We start from the raw sequence: 9156 nt of genomic DNA on the forward strand, positions 1-9156 counted from the left end.
AAAGTTGTTGTGCAAGCGTTTTTCAAAATGTTTGATTCCTGAGATAAAAGCATTGAACTCTCTCTCCCTTTCCCTTTTCGCAAGTATTTGTCACGAGGTTCGTTTTCACACCTGCTTTATTCATAGGGGTCTTCGAAGCAGTTGAACGCGGTGATGCTCGAACGAGAACCGCGGACGAGAAGATGAGTGACGAAGTGGAAGAGTTTGGACAATAGAACCCGAGTGAAAGCGATGCTATTTTTTTTGTCTCTGCTAGAAGATGGGAATATTTCGGGAAAATGAGAGACGTCATTTTGCCATGAACAGCGATTCGGAGTCTGCCGTTTGAGCGCAGCTTCGAAAGTGTTCCTCAAAATCTTCGCCAAATGCACTTGTCCTCTTTTCTCACTAGCCTCGTGGCGTTTTTTCGCTTCGTTGGTTGCATTTTTTACGAGTCGGTGAAACGCTCTAGCGTTTGAATATAGAGTACGAACTGCGGAACGCAATGTTGTTGGTTGTAAAGTGTGGCGCGTATAGGGGCGAGGCAAGAAGGCGTAAAGGAGAGCGGAAGAAAGAAGGAGAAATGTCGGGAGGGAGGGAGAGAGAGAGAGAACGACTTCCTTGATCGCTTTCTTCGTCTTCGGTTCCCATGTCCTTTCGCTCGTTTTCGTTTGAGCACGCGGGCGTTTGTACCTACATATATGTGTACGATTCTTATGCATGGGCGATGGGTCTTTCCGTTGTCGCTGATTCCCATGGACTTCCTAAACATTGACTTCCTCGTGGAACTCAACGACGTCCATGAACCGGCAGATGGCCTATTAATTCGTTCACCAAGACGTCTGCGATGAGAAGACCATTTTCTTGACTCTCTCCCTCGCACACTCTTCCCACTCCTTATTTTTGTTTCTATTTTTCTTCCTGTTTTTCTGTCTCCCTTGGTTTTTACCTTTTGCCAGGAGTTTCTTTTATCTTTGGTGTCTCTTACGTTTTTTTCTCCCAAAATTCTCGATCTATTGTCTCTGTTTTAATTCTCTTCCGCTTGCTCGGGCTGTGCGCATTCATCGTTGGCGACGCGCGAAGTATCAACCCCTCACGAGGATTCTCACCCCCATAACTCGTGCACTTGTCTTCGCGACGACGGCGTTGTTTTTTTCCTTTCATCTATTAGCGTTTCCGTCGTACTTCCGTCTCTGGCTCGACGACGTTCACACGCGCACTTGCCAGGAGGAATATTTAGTTGGAGTGCGAGGCACGCATAACGGCCGTGAGCGAGGGCTCGTTTCGAATTGTCTTTGTGGAGTTTTATCGAGTGAGATCATCCTCACCTGGCCAAAGTTCGGGCGTCCCATCGCCATTGTCTCTTCCTCATCGGAGCTTTATTTTCCACACCTCCGAGGCGAGAGTAATTCGAGTATCTCATTCTTATCTGATATCGCGCAGAACTTTGTAGAGGAAAACTAAAAATCCATGAATGAATAACGAAGCGCTGGGCTCCGAAGGATTGTCCGCAGAACCTCTCGAAGGGGCGAAGCCAAAATTCACAGATTTCCTGGCGCCAGGGCCCAAAGAGGGCAAAAAAGGAGCGAAAAGGCAGAAGAGAACGAGGAAGATAGACGAAGAAGAACAATAGCGAGAGCAGGGGAAGCTGAGGCTAAATAAAATTAAGGAGGAGAGGCTGGAGGCCCGGGGGAGAGGGGGGACGGATCTAGACAACAAGTGGTCAAAGAATTCACTACTGTCCGCACAAATCTTTGATGCTGGAACGTTTAACTTGTTGTTGCGGTCCACGGGAGATCTCGAAGAGATGCAAGGTCGAGATGAATCTTTGGAATGAAATAAAGGGGCCACCGAGAGCCCGGAGGCTCCGATCTTTCAGGACACGAGTCCAACAGAGAAGGGAGAATGAGGAGAGAGAAGGAGAGACGGGGAAAGAAGAAATGGAAAGGTGGAGAGAGAAATGCAGACAGAAGAGGAGAGAGAAGAGGGGGAGGGAAACGAATGAATCGAGATAGAGTGTCTATGTAGCTGAAAGAGAGATAGGATCTGAAATGGCTCCCGTCTTCAGCGTGACTGGTAATGCTCTTCAAGAAACCAAGAGCGAAAGGGAGAGGGAGAGAGAGCCAGGGAACGAGATACAGAAACCCGGAGGCTCTTTGATAATTGCCGACTCCTCGTACTTACGCATACATAAAAAAAAAAAAAAAAAAAAAAACACTCACGTAGATTTAAAGCTGGACACACATCCACCGTTTTATTACAGAGAGCCAAGCAAACGAATATGGTTTTGACGTTCAATTACCCCTTTTTCTTACTCCTTCAATCTTTTCTGCCTCTTTTTTTCCTTGATTTACGGGGCTAAATTAGTCGGTTATATATGCCGCAGACGCGCGATTAACTCCACGGGGATTGCGACTGCAAAATCAAGCCACTATATTCCAATGAGAAGGATATCAATATCCTTAATCGTGGATAATCGACGACCAGTAAGAAATCACGGGAAATAATTCGAGTGCCAGGATCTCGAAGAATTGGGAAAGTCACAAAATCGATTGAATTCGATTGAATTTTCTCCATCGCTCCCTACATCGGAATATTTATGGTGTCCCGCATCATCTGCTGAACTTTTCTCTTGACCAGGACGACACACGACCAAGGAACTGGCAAAAAAATTGTTAATCAGTACACGGAGAAGACGAATTCGTTTTGTATAGTGAGGAATATATGGTTTTTTAAGAATTTTAAAAGTATTTAGGCACCGATTACAAACAGCATAGTACTTTTTGAATTTTTCATCCGTTCAATTCTAAACAGCTTTATGTGAATAGCAAAAAGTGATGCACGTGCGAGAACTATATTTCGTTTTGTTTTCGAGTGTTATTCATCATGTCAGACCAGTACTTACTGATAAGACGAAATGAATTGTAAATCACAAATTTGGACTGTCAGCATAGTAAATTCTATGATAAATACACGAATATACACCGAATACGTGTGACATTTCACCATACATATCGTTTTTTTTTCAGGGTTGCCCGAGCATACGTTACAACATAAACATTTGAAGTGACTGAAAACATTTTTTACTATGCTCATAGAGAAAAACACTCTTAATTAAGTCTTTTGAATAAAAGGGATGAGTATTGGTCTTTTTATTATGGTGGATATAACAGTTCTTATTACTGCTCTTTGAAGTAATGCTGCAATCCAGTTCTATACTGTCCCCGAGATACTATATTTTTAGTACTTTTACACAACAAGTTAGAAAATCTTTCGACGGTATTAAGACGTTTCGATCGCTAAACTCTCGCTGATCGTTTGCGAGAGAAAAAGTTGCTTCGTCATGCACGAGGCCCTTTCCCTTTCCGTACTCCTTCATTGTTGTACCCTCAACTTTTTTCACATTCTACTGGAGAGATGTGGAGCAAGAAGCTCGAATTATTGAAAGAAAAAATATGTGTATTGTGAGGAGTTAGGTCACAATGGGTTGGGCGCGCGCGCCCGCGCGCGCACCTACGAGCAGATCGTAATAATACGAGTTTGCGTATCCTGGGAGTGGAGAAAAGGGCAGAAATGCCCTTGAGAGAGGAAGAGGCTAAGGATCCTACGAAAAATAGCGTGAAAACGCCCAGCCCAAGAAAACTATTTTTATTCTGCGCATTCTCCATGTATATTTTTACAATACATTACCGCGGCGGGGTTACGTAGGCGCCCTTGGGATGCTCTCGCTATTCAGGGCTCGCTCATTCAATGGGGATCTTTCAGGAAAGGATAATATCCGCTACCGAAACGAAATCGGAACGAAGGTCAACGCGAGAGAAAACGGGCTCGCGTACTACGAGCTTTTTTCTCGGTTAATTCATTGAGCAAATATTTTTTTGTCTCTTACTCGAGTTTGTTCGTTCTCCGGATTGGATCGGTATCGACGAGGCTGGTGCTCGCTTTCACACATTTTTCTCCACTCATTTCGCAGTTTTGGCGACGTCTGCGAAAAACTTGAAACGCTGTCGAATCTCAAGGGATCGCCACGCCTGTCTTCTGCTCATAATCAAATTTTTCTCCGCCGTCGAAAAGTCGCGAAACAGAATTTTATTCGTACAACAGCGTGCCGTGGATGCTCCCTGGCATCCACCTGTTGCCCCCTCCACGCGAGGTTCCAAACGATCTTGACGTAACGTGCGCGCAGGCAGTGGGCTGGAGGAAGGAAAATATCGAGCACATGTAACCGGCGCAGGCGAATGCGAGTTTTCGAGACCTCGAAAGCACCCGTGCACGTGTGCGAGTACAACAGAAGGAAGACATTGAAGAAAAGATCGTGAAAAGCGAGGAACAATGCTGAGGGAGAGGAAAAATGGGGGGGGGGCACTGCGTGCTCCGTTCTGGGGCTCCGCTGATTCCACGTTTCCGCGAATGACTCGCGTGCAAATTTGCCTTTACGAAGATAAAGAAAAGTATGAAAATAATACGAAATTGAGAAGTTCCGAGTGCAAGAGAGAGATAAATAAAAGGTCCGATGAGAGCGAAAGGAAGAAACGATACGCGACATAAAAGATGGGGAGCCAAGAAATCGAGACAAAAAAATAACACCGTTCGCGTTCATGTATGAAAAACGAGGGATACGAAAAAAGGGGACTACGAAAGAGAAGAAGAAAAAGAAGACGAAGGAGGAGAAAAAAGATCGAGACGCCCCCAGCAGAGCGAACCTCCGAAGTGTTCTCTCATCCTGTCCCACGCTCGAGGCTACACTCGACTCTCCCAGAGTTCCCAATCCCCTTCCCCGTCTTCGAAAAACAATCGGCGATCGAACGCGGTGGTTGGTCCAAATATTGTAAAACAAAATAAACATTATTTCACAGTCGGAAAAAATGTTTCATCGATTCTTGCTCGATGAAGATACCGCAATATCTTCGTCCGCGCCGACCAATTGATTCACCGTTTTATCCGCAGGTCAAATGGAAAATAAATACTCGGGAGCTTGCCCCGCTCATTGTTTACGTATTTCATCCGACGTTTGTGAACAGCGATAAGAAGAAATCGAGACGACGAAAATAGTGACGTGAATCAGAGAAATATCGATCGGGGGTCGAATTTTACGCGCAAAAAATCGAGTCCGAATTTCTTACGCTCCGAGACTTTCCTCGTATTCTCGTCTGCCCTCGCTTTATCTTTTCACTGCTGCCCCTCTCGACCTGAACTCGGAATTATCGAAACTCTCGTTGCACCCAACCTCTCGGTTCTGCAGGAGGGCAATTTTTTCATGCCTCGCCAACACACTTTCGTATCAAAAGAAAATGAAAACAGAGTCATGCCGTTACTCGTTAGGATGATGTCAACGGATGTTTACGAGTTTTGAGTAATCTGAGAGTCCTCGTTATCGTAGTAAAATTATGCAAACGTTCTCAATCACTTGCAAGAATTGAATTTAAATTGTACTTGAATCGATTCGTTGAGTTTTGCAAAAGTTTTCTGCTACTTTTTGGCATAAAAAAAAGATGAAAAAACCATCGAGGTTGAATGAACTGAACAAATCCCCAAACCCCAAAACCTTTCATTCGTTTCTACTCAAAGTAGCCACTTGAGTGGCGATTGCTTATTAGTGAAAACAGGAAGAAAGTCGGAAAAATATATCATCCGGACACCGGATACTTTTTGGCAATGTGAAAAATCTGTTGGGATGCAATGGTGTTGGTACTTTTTTTTTTTTTTTTTATTATTTTTGTGAGCAAGATATGGCAACGTGAGCCATTACACGATGGGCCAGTCTCGAAAAAAATGTCGCTGCGTTAAAGCCGCGTGGTAATTTGAGCCCTTTTTCGGCATTCCGAGTGACCTAATTGGGACCACCGGGCTCGTCCTCTTTCCCTCCCGCTCCCCTTGGCAACCAACGAAGCATTGTAACGCTTGCAAATACAACGAGATGCCGTTGCCCCGGCAATTAAACCTCTACAGTCTCAGCATCAAAAGGCCCTTGTAATTGGACTGATTTATTATCGAACTGATCATTCCTGGCCGGCTTCCACCACTTCCGGAATCACTGATAAGCGATTAAGCACTCGGAAACAATTATTTCGTTCCATATTTCGAAGATATGAACGATGAAAAAATTGCGAAAAAGCATCGTTTCAACTTTTTTCTGATTTTTTTTTTTTTTTTTTTTTTTCACGTCCACCAATAGATATAAACAAATTGAAGGAATCCGGGTATTCGAGAGGGGGAAAGACACTTAAATATCTGTATATACTGTTGTGTCAGCGTCTCGGGCTCGAGGTCTTTGCAGCACCTGCTCAGCCGTCTCTCTTCCTCCGATTCGAGCCTCTCTTTCTCCTGCACGCATTGGTCTCTTTCTTCTTTGATCGTATCCGAAGTTACGTGTGCGTGTACGGAGGTTATCCCTGCGGAATAAAGAGCGGGGATCGAGAAGTTGGGCAAAGACCCTTTCGGATTAATCTATCCTTCGCGTCGTGTTTTTTTCTTCGTCTCTCACTCTCGCTCCCTCGCTCTCCTTCCTTTTCCACGCGTTCTCGATCCTCCACCGTACTTTACATCGATACTCGTGTCGCCTGCACACGCTCCATCGTCCGCAATATCGCTGGGAGAGACTGTAAAAGATGAGAGTATGAAAGGCGCGGGCGCGTGGAAGGACCGACCTTCAATGGAACTCGATCTTACGAGGAGCTGAGTGTAGGCCACGGTCCCACACATCAAGGGCCCCCCAACAGGCCTTTCCCTGTGTCTCCTCGGATCCTCCTCTCTGGACCGTAAATTCATACACGCACGCGGAGCCCTCTCTCGCTCTCTGTTATTAGTTACACACACGCATTTCTCCACAGGCTATTCTGGATCGTGGACTTTGGAAAATTGGGTAACGAACGCGATTGGAAAAGCTAGGACGGATCAACGTTGACGATGATTTTTCATTTTGGATATTCAGTCCCAGCAAGGTTCTCGTGCGGAACCTTTGGAAACTGTGCAGAAAAATTCTTAATAATTGCGCTCGTCACGAAGAGTGTGGAAACCACATATATTTTCGATCGAATTACTGAAAATTTCAATTCGAAATCAACCAACCTCGGGCAGAGATTCCAAAAGCTTTGTTATTCGCGAATTATACTCCAAACTCATCAACGCAAAGAGCCGAAAGCGTATTTTTGAAAGAGCCAACAAAAATGATAGGAAATTCTCGATCATAAAAACGTCGTTTCCTTTACTCGGCTGCCTTACGATGGGTTGATGAATAAGCAGATAAATGTGAGTAAAATTATCATTTTCTTTGAGATTCGGATCGAAGGAATGTCCCCAACAGAAACTGTAAACCAATATTGGTTTTTCCGTTTGCGATAATACGCCGAAGAATTAGAATGAGAATGAAAGAAGAAAACGATCCGAGAAGGTGTCGGATCGGCCTTGAAGCGCCCGTATGTTGAGGAAATAAATAAGAAGTGAAGATGAGCACATGCCTAAGATTATTATTATTATTATAGTCATCATCATTATTGTCGGTGTACGTATAGAAGATTCTCAAGACACGAGAAGAGAATGCGTAAGAGAGCTACTCGAAGCAGGGGGCAAGGCCTCTATTACCTACGAGACTCTCTTCTCCGGGCTCTCCCGTCCTTATTTATTTCCATCTCCTTCGCAGCTTCTTTCCGCTGTAGCGTATATTAGCTATATATTGTGTTTGCCCACACGTGGATCTCGGCTCCTTTGGCATCGAGCAGCGCCGGGAGTATGCCCGCATTCATGGGGAACAAAAAGAAATGTACAAAAAAGTGGTTAAAAAAACGGAACGTCAAAAATGTTGCTTGAAAAAAAAACCGGAAAAGCAACTGGGCCATTTATTCGTCAAAGTCGAAGAGACGACGATCTTCGAGGATGAGTTAAAAAATCAATAAACGATAGAAATTATTGTAAGAAAATGGAAGTATGAATAATTCTTTCGTAATTCGACGAATGAAAGAAGTTTTGAAACTTTGACAAAACTCGTGAGCTCCATTGACCCGTGACACGGTCCCAGGAACGTTTATTCCGATTTCTATACTCCGCGTGGGAAAAGGAATTTCGCAAATTTAACGAGCCAATAAAACGTAATAACAATTTCGGCGTGGATACTTAATAAAATTCATGGAGCAGCCGAACACAACAAAGTAGAGAGGTGAGTGGTGACTGTTGGTCAATAATAACGACTTAATAAACAACAATGAGAGTATAAATAATGATAATGAAACGGTGTGGTCAGAATGAAAAACGGTACGAATGACTATAATTATGAAAAATGTCGAGGGTAAGTTGGCTCACGTAACGAGGAGGACGAGTTTTACGAGCGTGAGGAGAAAAAACAGTTTTCAAATGATCCGGGCGAGGGAAAAAAACAGAGGAAGAATGATACTCGGTGAACAAAAATAAAGTAAAAACGGAATAATGAGACGAAAGTAAAAACGCAGAAAAAAAGGGATTGAAAAATAGAGGAAAAAAATGTTGTAAAGCACCGAGTGGATTTGTAGAGTACGAATATTGGTGTGCACGTGTGTATTTTTCATTGCTGGGAGCCCAGAGAGTGAAAGAGAGCGATCAGGGTGGGGTGGAGGGTTGGCGAGAGGATGAGAAAAGGAGAAGGAAGTAGGGGGACTTAAGGGTGAGTGGTGGTCGCGTGGTGGGGGGGTTAACTGAGGTTAGGGCCCCCCTCTCTACTCGGAGAGGCCCCGAGAACGACTCCCGTAGGTGCCCACGGCCGCAAACGCCACACCATCGTCCCTGACGAGGGTATCCCAACGAGGAAGAAAGAGAGAGAGAGAGGCAGAGAGAAAAAGAGAGAAGAAATATAAAAAAAAAGGGAAAAACGAACCGAAAACCCACAGCTCGAGCCCAGCAGCGCGGGACTTCTTCTCGTGGTAGTCTCAGTTCGAAACCATCCTTGGAAACTCGCGGTTCGAAGCCTAACGTCGTTTTCTTAAGGTCTTCGTAACACGACGTATTTCGCTTCGACGATAAGAGAACGGCACGTGTCTTATTTATTCAACCTTAAACGTATTTTCTGAAACATATTTTATTCCTTTTTATTTATATTCTTTAATCGTATTACCGTTTCGAGGAAACAATAATAATTAAGGCAACATTAGTCATTCGCGAACTGCGCCAAAGGCTCCTACGACTCCTTGTTTCGAGTCCTCTACGTCAAAG

The sequence above is a fragment of the Venturia canescens genome, chromosome 5 (genome assembly GCF_019457755.1).
Source record: "Venturia canescens isolate UGA chromosome 5, ASM1945775v1, whole genome shotgun sequence".
In the NCBI taxonomy this organism is placed as follows: domain Eukaryota; kingdom Metazoa; phylum Arthropoda; class Insecta; order Hymenoptera; family Ichneumonidae; genus Venturia; species Venturia canescens.